This window comes from Bos indicus, chromosome 9 (assembly GCF_029378745.1).
Source record: "Bos indicus isolate NIAB-ARS_2022 breed Sahiwal x Tharparkar chromosome 9, NIAB-ARS_B.indTharparkar_mat_pri_1.0, whole genome shotgun sequence".
NCBI lineage: Eukaryota > Metazoa > Chordata > Mammalia > Artiodactyla > Bovidae > Bos > Bos indicus.
The window spans coordinates 22,924,498-22,935,598 of NC_091768.1; the positions used below are offsets into that span (position 1 = coordinate 22,924,498).

The 11,101-nt window shown below is 44.5% G+C and overlaps 1 long non-coding RNA gene across 1 annotated transcript in view; it reads right to left on the bottom strand.

Moving 5' to 3' along the window:
• The window catches only part of LOC139184885 (uncharacterized), a 54,069-nt gene extending 45,178 nt beyond the window's left edge, over nt 1-8,891 (bottom strand). The window contains exon 1 of the long non-coding RNA XR_011568391.1: nt 5,895-8,891. This is a non-coding gene — a long non-coding RNA (uncharacterized lncRNA). The remainder of the gene's footprint in view (nt 1-5,894) is intronic.
• Between the last annotated feature and the right edge of the window lie 2,210 nt (nt 8,892-11,101).

Below are 11,101 nucleotides of genomic sequence, written 5' to 3' on the forward strand. Positions count from 1 at the left end.
GGATAAGATGGTGGATGGCATCACCAACTTGACAGACACGAGTTTGAGCAAGCTCTGGGAGTTGGTGATGGAAAGGGAAGCCTGGCGCGCTGCAGTCCATGGAGTCACAAAGAGTTGGACGTGACTGAGTGACTGGACTGAACTGGATGGACCTTGAGGGCGTCATGGTAAATGAAATGTTAGGCAGAAAAAGACAAATACTACGTGATATCTCTTATATGTAGAATCTAAAAACAAAACTCATAGAAAAAGAGGTCAGATTTGTGATCACAAGCAGCAGGTGAAGGGTGTAGGAATAGGAAGAATGTATCAAATGATACAAACTTCTAGTTAAAAGATAAATACTAGGGATGCAATGTACCTGAAGGTGACTGACGCTAACACTGCTATGTGATGTATATGCAAGTTGTTAAGAGAGTAAATCCTAAGAGTTCCCATCACAAGGGAAAATCTTTTTTTTTTTTTCTTTTTTGTCTTCTTTTTCCTTATTATAGCTTTAGGAGATGATAGATGTTAACTAAACTTACTGTAGTAATTACTTCACCATACATGTAAGTCAGACCATTATGCTGTATCCCTTAAGTGTATACAATGTTACATATATCAGTTATAGCTCAAACAACTAGAACAAGAACAACTAGAGGTATAGTATATATGAATATTTTTGCAAACACAGTAACCGTTAACATACTTTAATTCATACTATTCATATGCAGGCACTATACTAAGTGCTTTACGTGAATGAACTCATTTAATACTTACGATGTCCATATGAAGCAGGAACTGCTATTTTCTTCTTTTCATAGAAGGAAACTGAGGCACAGAGAAGTTAAGGAACTTTCCCAAGGCCACACAGCTAGTGAGTGGGAGAGTTAAGATGAGAACTTAAAATCTGGCTCCAGAGTGAATTTGCCACAGCATGCTGCTTCTCACATTAAACGTGCAGTTACTTATTCTAACAACCTGTTTATAACCTTACTTATTCAGGCTTTTTAAAAGCTGTTTTTAGCCTACTGGATGAGTTCAACTTCTGGGGTTTATATCTATCTGTTCATCTTCCGGAACTCTTATGCTATTCTGGATACTGATTAAGGGGCTCATTTAACACACTGAATCCCAAGATCTCTGAATCACCATGGAGAACAAGTTGTTCCTCTATGGCTAACAAGAGGAATACTTGCTGGTGATAAAAATAAACCTATAGATCACGCACAATTCCCCTCATCCCTTCTCTAGAGGAGCGTCCATAATTAAGGGAGGCTAATCTCTGGAAGCTGCCACTCCCGCCCCACTCCCAGGATGGCTCAGAGCTGAACGACTCTAGACAGACAAAAATGTAACCTGCTGTGAAAATCTCCAGGAAAGAAAATTCCACAGCCACCCCCAAGGTAACAAATCCCTGGGCTTGACCCCTTGGAGTCATGCCTATTCATCAAATGAAAACGTTTATTTACAGACTTGCAATGAAATGGCTTTGTCCTGATTTCTTCCGGGGCCCTCAGGTCCCTGCAAACCTGCTTTGTTCCCCAGCAGCTGGCGCCGGCTTATTCCATGATCCTTTAATTGGGTTGTGAACCTGTTTTCTGGTCCCTGACTCCTCCACCACCAAGGAAACTTGCTGAAGTTAGCAGACTCAGCTGAGGAGACTTAAACGAAGTTAAAGTGAAATAAAGTGAAAATTGTTCAGTCATGTCTGACTCTTTGCGACCCCATGGACTGTACAATCCATGGAATTCTCCAGGCCAGAATAATGGATTGGGTTGCCATGCCCTCCTGCAGGGGATCTTCCCAACCCAGGAATCGAACCCAGGTCTCCTGCAATGCAGGCAGATTTTTTACCAGCTGAGCCACCAGGGAAGCCCTACAGGAAGCTGGTCCTGCTGAAAAGTGATGTTCTTCCTGACCAAAAACCGGGACAGACATATAGATAGATCCAAGGTTGCATCAACCTAGGAGGTTTGCCTCCCTGTAAATCCTCCACCTTCCTCAGCTGAACTGTCTGCTCTGACTGGTTCATATTTTGGGGGACTCACTTCACTTTTCAAGTCCTTGAAAACTCACAGGAATGAGCTACACTGGGTAAGAGAGCCCCAAAATCTGAGTGGCAAGAGGTTTCCAGACTCTTGAGGTGAACACTCTTGCGCACATCCTCAGGTCACAGAGCTGGGCCCTCTACCTCCTCCTACCAGCAAGGTGAGGAGCAGAGGACACAATCATTCCCTCCTTTCATTTCATACTAATGAGACAGGAGGGAAGGGGGTGGGGCATAACCATTAAAAAACATGATATACCCATTGAGGACATGACAAAAACTGGTGGGAACCTCCTAGGTCCAAGATGGCGGAAGATTCAACTTCCTGTAGACCTTGAGCCTCACTGTACACTCATTATAATATATTCAGATCAGATCAGATCAGATCAGTAGCTCAGTCGTGTCTGACTCTTTGCCACCCCATGAATCACAGCACACCAGGCCTCCCTGTCCATCATCAGCTCCCGGAGTTCACTGAGACTCACGTCCATAGAGTCAGTGATGCCATCCAGCCATCTCATCCTCTGTCATCTCCTTCTCCTCCTGCCCCCAATCCCTCCCAGCATCAGAGTCTTCTCCAGTGAGTCAACTCTTTGCACGAAGTGGCCAAAGTACTGGAGTTTCAGCTTTAGCATCATTCCTTCCAAAGAAATCCCAGGGCTGATCTCCTTCAGAATGGACTGGTTGGATCTCCTTGCAGTCCAACGGACTCTCAAGAGTCTTCTCCAACACCACAGTTCAAAACCATCAATTCTTCGGCACTCAGCCTTCTTCATAGTCCAACTCTCACATCCATACATGACCACAGGAAAAACCATAGCCTTGACTAGACGGACCTTTGTTGGCAAAGTAATGTCTCTGCTTTTGAATATGCTATCTAGGTTGGTCATAACTTTCCTTCCAAGGAGTAAGTGTCTTTTAATTTCATGGCTGCAGTCACCATCTGTAGTGATTCTGGAGCCCCCCAAAATAAAGTCTGACACTGTTTCCACTGTTTCCCCATCTATTTCCCATGAAGTGATGGGACCGGATGCCATGATCTTCATTTTCTGAATGTTGAGCTTTAAGCCAACTTTTTCACTCTCCTCTTTCACTTTCATCAAGAGGCTTTTGAGTTCCTCTTCACTTTCTGCCATAAGGGTGGTGTCATCTGCATATCTGAGGTTATTGATATATCTCCCAGCAATCTTGATTCCAGCTTGTGTTTCTTCCAGTCCAGCGTTTCTCATGATGTACTCTGCATAGAAGTTAAATAAACAGAGTGATAACATACAGCCTTGACAAACTCCTTTTCCTATTTGGAACCAGTCTGTTGTTCCATGTCCAGTTCTAACTGTTGCTTCTTGACCTGCATACAAATTTCTCAAGAGGCAGATCAGGTGATCTGGTATTCCCATCTCTTTCAGAATTTTCCACAGTTTATTGTGATCCACACAGTCAAAGGCTTTGGCATAGTCAATAAAGCAGAAATAGATGCTTTTCTGGAACTCTCTTGCTTTTTCCATGATCTAGTGGATGTTGGCAATTTGATCTCTGGTTCCTCTGCCTTTTCTAAAACCAGCTTGAACATCAGGAAGTTCACGGTTCACATATTGCTGAAGCCTTAGGATATGCTAAATGAGACACTCACAGATGCAATGACAGTTCTGAGGATGAGAATAAAAGGCCAAAAAAGTGGGTGGTGGGCCAATTCCTAGAGAACTTCATCCCTTCCCAAAATACTGGGAACGATCCTCCCACTCAGCCTATGAAATTACCTAGCTCATAAAAACTAACCACCTCATATTTGGGGACCACTCTTGCCTTTTGGGATGGACTGAATTCTGTCTGTGGAGTATGTATCTCTCTCAATAAATCTACTTCCTGCCTATTACTTTGCCTCTGCTCAATCCCTTCTGTGCTGAGACATAAAGAATCTGATCTTCAGTTAAGTTCTGAGACTGGGTGTGTAATTTTAATTAAAAGAGAGTAGGTTGAGTCTTAGCCTGCAGGCTCAAATTCCAATCTGAGTTTGGGCTGGGTTCCAATCCCATCTGAGGTGTAACTTGTTTCAGGCCCCAATCTGAGGTATGACTTGGTGCAAGTCTCAGTCTGAGGTGTGCGGTTTCAGCTGGCGATTTCACTTTCATCCACAGGTTCTCCTGGTATTGCTGGATCTGGGACACGACTATTCCAACATGAATGACTCCACTCAGAACAGGAGAGTCTCAAATTACCAGCCTCTCCCAACTCCAATGAGCCCCTGGCTGGTGGTCAATTCACAAGGCAGAAAGATTCTTTCACTCCTCTATGCTCCATTCATTTATTTGACAGACATTTATCAAGCATCTACCAATTGCCTCAGACACTGCACCAAGGGCTTGGGGGCACAAAGATGAGTAAGTCCCGACCCATACCTTGCAGGTGAGATAGACCAATTATAAACAGAATTACTGATTCAGAGTGTCATAAGTCCTACATTTGCAGTAATGTACTCACAGGCCATGGGCAGGCACAGCAAGAAGTAAATAACTGCCTAGAGAAGTTGCAGGATGTGACATTTCAGCTGAGCCTTGAGAATGGAGGGAGCATGCATGAAAGACCAGGGGAATCAAATACTCATGCCAAAGAAATACTTTGAACAAGACACGAAGATATAAAACCAGATATCATATGAGAAAAGAGAGAGTGAATTTACTCTGATGAGAGAGTGGATCTACTAGAGCTGATAGGGGAGGAGAGACCAGAGAGAATAACTTGAAAGATAGGTTGTGACTGCTCTGAGGGCCTTGCCAAGGAATTTGGTTCATTCAGCAGGCTTTGGGATACAGTAGAGCCAGGAGTTTTTCTCTGTATTTTGGAAAAATCCCTCTGATACAGACCTAAGTACTGGCAGTAGAGTAAATAGAAGCTCATTCTAACAATCCAGATGTCTTTCTCTTGTCATCTGTATCTACGCATGGGGAGGAGGGCTTCTGTGATGGCTCAGATAGTAAAGAATCTGCCTGCAATGCGGGAGACAAGGGTTCAATCCCTGGGCCAGGAAGATCCCCTGGAGAAGGGAATGGGTACCCACTCCAGTATTTTTGCTTGGAGAATTCCATGAACTGAGGAGCCTGGTGGGTTACAATCCATGGAGTCACAAAGAGTTGGATGCGACTGAACGACTAACACACACACACACACACACACACACACACACACACACGGGAAAGAGGTCATGGGGAGGACATGACAGCTGCTGTCAGAGACTGGAAGGTGTGTCCTGAGGAGAAGGGCTTGGGCCCCTTCTCTAAAGCCGCTGAGTGGGATGAAGCTCCATGTGCGAGTGAGATTTCACCTTGACAGGTGGTTTGGCAGTGAAGATGCAAGGTGCGTACAAGTGGTGCCAGGCTGTGGAATTAGAGGGGATGGTTGTTCTAGTTCATGTTTCTCCTAAATCCACTTAGAATCACATACAAGGACCTACAAAAGGATTCCCCTAAGGACTGCCCTATACAAACCCACTGCTGTCTGTGAAAAATACACTATGTTTTTAACTTTTTTGGCTAAGCGACAACATGGAGATTGGTGGCTAATATAAAAACTGCTGAATATCACTCAATGTACATTGCACGCAAGAAGGAGCCAGCAAAGCAAATATTTACTAAGCCCCTTTTAAATGCCAGGGCCAAGACCACAGCACAGTTCAGCTTTTATTTTGAAGGCTCTTGTTCTAGCCTGCCAGGGTTGCTACCTTTATTGATCACGGGGCTCTGTGCCAGACTTCATACTAGCTGCCTTGCTAAATAAATCTTAATCTGCACAAACACCACATGAAGAAAGTATTACTATTTCTATTTTGTAGATATTGAAATAGAAGCCCAGAGGGTAAATAACTTACCCAAGTCCCAGTGCTGGAGGGTGGCAGGGGTGGGATGGAGTCTGAAACCCCTTCAGACTCCATCTGTGGGTTATCTCCCCCTTCCCACATCTTGTCCCACGATGGCACCACCTTGGGGAGGTCAGGTGAGCTCTGAGTGGTGCTCTGACCCAGAACATGGAAGCTGATGTTGGAGCTGGGGAAGACAACAGATACATGGGGTGGCTCTGAGCAGCAATATTTTTTAATCTGCTTTTTCTATGTGAAGCAGCTTTCATTTCAGGATTTTTCCAACTATCTTTCAGGATAGAAAGAGGAATGGGTTATAGAACCTAAGAGACCAAAGAGACTCACCTTCTAACTCTGCCTTTAGAGCCTTTGTTTTTTTCTTAAGTCTTTATTGAATTTGTTACAATCTTGCTTCTGTTTTATGTTTTGGGGTTTTTTGGCCCCTTGGCCTGTGGGGGTCTTAGCTCCACAACCAGGGACTGAAGCTGCACCCCTTGCTTTGGAAGTGAGATCATAACCACTGGACTCCCAGGGAAGTCCCTGGAACATCTTTCCTGGGGAGCATAACCCAGATCAGCATCCACCCAAACTATGTTTAGGGAAATAAGCCTCCTAGAAAGTATTTTTTTTTTTCAAAATGTAAAAAGCTTGCTGATGTGCATGCTAAGTCACTTCAGTCATGTCTGACTCTTTGTGACCCCATGGACTGTAGCCCGCCAGACTCCTCTGTCCTTGGGATTCTCCAGGCAAGAATACTAGAATGGATTGCCACTCCCTTCTCCAGGGGTTCTTCCAGACCCAGGGATGGAACCCTCATCCCCTGCATTGCAGCTGTATTCTTTACCACTAGCACCACCTGGGAAGCCCACAAAGCTTGTGTAATGCAACAGTGCAAAAACTCACTTGACCACAGAGCATTTTTTCCTTGCAACACCTGGCACCCCACAGAACCGACAGTTTCCAGAACATAGGGTGGTGCAGGTTAAAGAGCAATATCCTCCAAGACAAGCCTAGTACAGAAGTGTGCATTAGTCTCTTGGGTGATGATTCCACCAGAGCCTCCTGCTGTGGATGTGAAGAGCTAGAAAGTCGCCATGTTCTGATGTCTTACCTGGGGAATCATGAACAGCTTTGAGCCTCAGTTTCTCATCTGTGAAATGGAAGCAGCATAACGTTGTCTCGGGGATGAATGAGATAATTGATTATTGGGTTTATAACTGCCTGACACATAATATGACTCAAAGAATGCTCAGTTCAGTTCAGTCACTCAGTTGTGTCCGACTCTTTGTGACCCCATGAATCGCGGCACGCCAGGCCTCCCTGTCCAACACCAACTCCCAGAGTTCACTCAGACTCACGTCCCTCAAGTCAGTGATGCCATCCAGCCATCTCATCCTCTGTCGTCCCCTTCTCCTCTTGCCCCCAATCCCTCCCAGCATCAGAGTCTTTTCCAATGAGCCAACTCTTCACATGAGGTGGCCAAAGTACTGGAGTTTCAGCTTTAGCCTCATTCCTTCCAAAGAAATCCCAGGGCTGATCTCCTTCAGAATGGACTGGTTGGATCTCCTTGCAGTCCAACGGACTCTCAAGAGTCTTCTCCAGCACCACAGTTCAAAAGCATCAATTCTTTGGTGCTCAGCCTTCTTCACAGTCCAACTCTCACATCCATACATGACCACAGGAAAAACCATAGCCTTGACTAGACGGACCTTTGTTGGCAAAGTAATGTCTCTGCTTTTGAATATGCTATCTAGGTTGGTCATAACTTTCCTTCCAAGGAGTAAGCATCTTTTAAGTTCATGGCTGCGGTCACCATCTGCAATGATTTTGGAGCCCCCAAAAATAAAGTCTGACACTGTTTCCACTTTTTCCCCATCTATTTCCCATGAAGTGATGGGACCGGATGCCATGATCTTTGTTTCCTGAATGTTGAGCTTTAAGCCAACTTTTTCACTCTCCTCTTTCACTTTCATCAAGAGGCTTTTGAGTTCCTCTTCACTTTCTGCCATAAGGGTGGTGTCATCTGCATATCTGAGGTTATTGATATTTCTCCCGGCAACCTTGATTCCAGCTTGTGTTTCTTCCAGTCCAGCGTTTCTCATGATGTACTCTGCATAGAAGTTAAATAAGCAAGGTGACAATATACAGCCTTGACGTACTCCTTTTCCTATCTGGAACCAATGTGTTGTTCCATGTCCAGTTCTAACTGTTGCTTCCTGACCTGCATACAGATTTCTCAAGAGGCAGGTCAGGTGGTCTGGTATTCCCATCTCTTTCAGAATTTTTCAACAGTTTATTGTGATCCACACAATCAAAGGCTTTGGCATAGTCAATAAAGCAGAAATAGATGTTTTTCTGGAACTCTCTTGCTTTTTCCATGATCCAGTGGATATTGGCAATTTGATCTCTGGTTCCTCTGCCTTTTCTAAAACCAGCTTGAACATCAGGAAGTTCATGGTTCACGCGTTGCTGAAGCCTGGCTTGGAGAATTTTGAGCATTACTTTACTAACATGTGAGATGAGTGCAATTGTACAGTAGTTTGAGCATTCTTTGGCATTGCCTTTCTTTGCTAGCTATTACCTTTAAAAAATCATATTAAATGCTGAAGGTAGAATTACATGAGACTTGTGAAAACATTAACCCAATAACACTATGTAAATATCAGTGATTGGTTACTGTTTTTATAGGACACTTCCTGGTCTCTGTAAAGTGCCACAGTTTCAGGTATAGTTTTCTTGGAACACTAAAGTACCCAGTTGTTGGTGACTGATCACTCAGCTTGTTAAGGCTTCCTTATTCATGCAGCCCTGACCTGCAACGGAAAGAGACAAGCCCTGACCTGCAATGGAAAGAGACAAAAGTCCTCCTCTTCCCCCTCTATAAATGGAAATTATTTTTCAAGAAGTCACTTCCTTTTGGAGCACTTGGGTGTATCCAGAAAAGAACTTTTCTGAATACGTCCAGCTAGTTATTAACTTAGCACTTGAGAAAATACACACAAAGACATTATCAAATATGATCATATTAAGAAATCAGAAAACTTCCAAGAATATTCATTATTTATTTATAATCAATAAAGTATAAGAAAACTAAGAATATTAATGCAGATCATAGGAAAGTTTTTTTTTTTTTTTTTAAATACTTTGTCTGCAGAACCAAGAGCAGTGTCCCAGCAGAGCCTGGAGGAGGTGGCCCCGCCTGGGTGCGTGGAGAGCCGAAGGGGCCGGGGTGCAGAGGACACTGCCCAAGAGCTGCCGTCACGACCCCTGTGTCCTGGACCAGCGGCAGCAGCGCGAGGGGCCGTCCATGTCGCAGGGCAGCTGCGCTCACCACCGGCTCTCCCCGCTCCGCCCTGGCCTCTTGTATAGGAAAGTTTTAATATAGTAGTCCTCAAGGATCTTTCGGAGAAGGCAATGGCACCCCACTCCAGTACTTTTGCCTGGAAAATCCCATGGATGGAGGAGCCTGGTGGGCTGCAGTCCATGGGGTCGCTGGAGTCGGACACGACTGAGCGACTTCACTTTCACTTTTCACTTTCATGCACTGGAGAAGGAAATGGCAACCCACTCCAGTGTTCTTGCCTGGAGAATCCCAGGGACGGGGAAGCCTAGTGGGCTGCCGTCTATGGGGTCGCACAGAGTCGGACACGACTGAAGCAACTTAGCAGCAGCAGTAGCAGCAGCAAGGATCTTTAGAATATTTTGCTCAGGTGACCAGTTTCTAGCTATACATTAGAACTTCAAATATCCATGGGAAAAGGCCCTTGGAAATTATCCACTGTGTGAAGATTCCACACTGGGCCAGGCCTGGCCTTCTGGAAGCAGCAGTGAACACTCTCTCCTCATACACAGGCTCTGATGAATAACTTTCCCATGTGAGCAGGACCTTTGTGAATGTTTCCTTTTCCATGGGTCCTGTTTCCTGTCTGGACTCTCAGAGGAAGCAGTTGACACCCTCAGCTTAAAGCTGGCAGATTGGGGCCCAGCAGGGTGGGATCCAGGCACCTAGAGTTTAGCATCCTTTCCAAAGGGGCTAACTGCCTACCGAGGTGCACACAATGTGCTGAGAGAAACTGTCCTAAGACACTGTGGGCACTTGATACATGAGCAGCAGCCAGCCCCCGGACTGTCCATCCCCTAGTCCTCCGGCAGGCTCATTTGCAGAACGTGAACTCAGAAACGGGAGCCCCTGCTCAGGTCTGCCTGCTCCTTGATCTCTTCTCTTATCTCCTGTCCTGTCCACCCCTGTTCCACCTTCCTTACCCTCCTTCCCCCAAAGAAAATAACTTATCCATGAAAACCTTTCCAGTTTCTAAGGCAATTCCACAGCTGCCCTGACACATGGGCTTGGGAGCCCAGAGAGAGGAGTCTGTGTTTGAATCTCAGTCAGGACTCCCTGCCATGTGCCATTGGACAAAGCTGACTAACTTCTCTGAGACCCATGAAAGTCAGCTAAGAACACTACCTTGCAGAACTGTTGGGAAGATTAAACGTTCTAACAGATTAGAGGCTTTTCCACTGGGACTGGCATGGAGAAAGCACTCATTTAGCCGCAGTATTAGGTCCCTCTAAGTTATGGACTAATACTACCATTTTACATAAGAGGAAATTACGGCATAAAGGGAGGATGGAATTGCCCGAGGCCATTCAATTAATAAGAAACAGAACCTTAAACCCAAGGCACTTTTTACCAACCCAAGATACGTATTTCTTAGTAATACAGATAATGATTCCATGATATGGGCTTTATTTTTCTGGATCTGGTAGCTAAGAACTGACATGATTCCCACCATCACATGCTGCCCAGGAAACTATTGTCTGATTTGAACAATTCATATTTTTATACAATACGTACATATGTAACATACACATATGTATGTATGTATATTAAACTATAATCTTTTTGTCTAAGAAAATTGTAGGTAGGTTAGGGATAAAAAATCTGCAGTGACATTCAGGGACATTCAAGAACAAAGCACAGACTATTCAATAATGGTAGAGGAGAGAGAAAATAAATTCAGCCTCCATGTGATTCCAACTCTGCTGCACCATTGCTGAGTCAGGCTTTTCATTTCTTCAAAGAAATGTTTGCAGTATCTCTTATATTTCACAAGCCAGCTTGTGCTCAGTGTTTCATAAATTCAAAATAAGAATACAAAATAAGAATACTTTTTTTAAAAGATGCAAGAACACACGATAATACTGAATAGTGCTGAGAA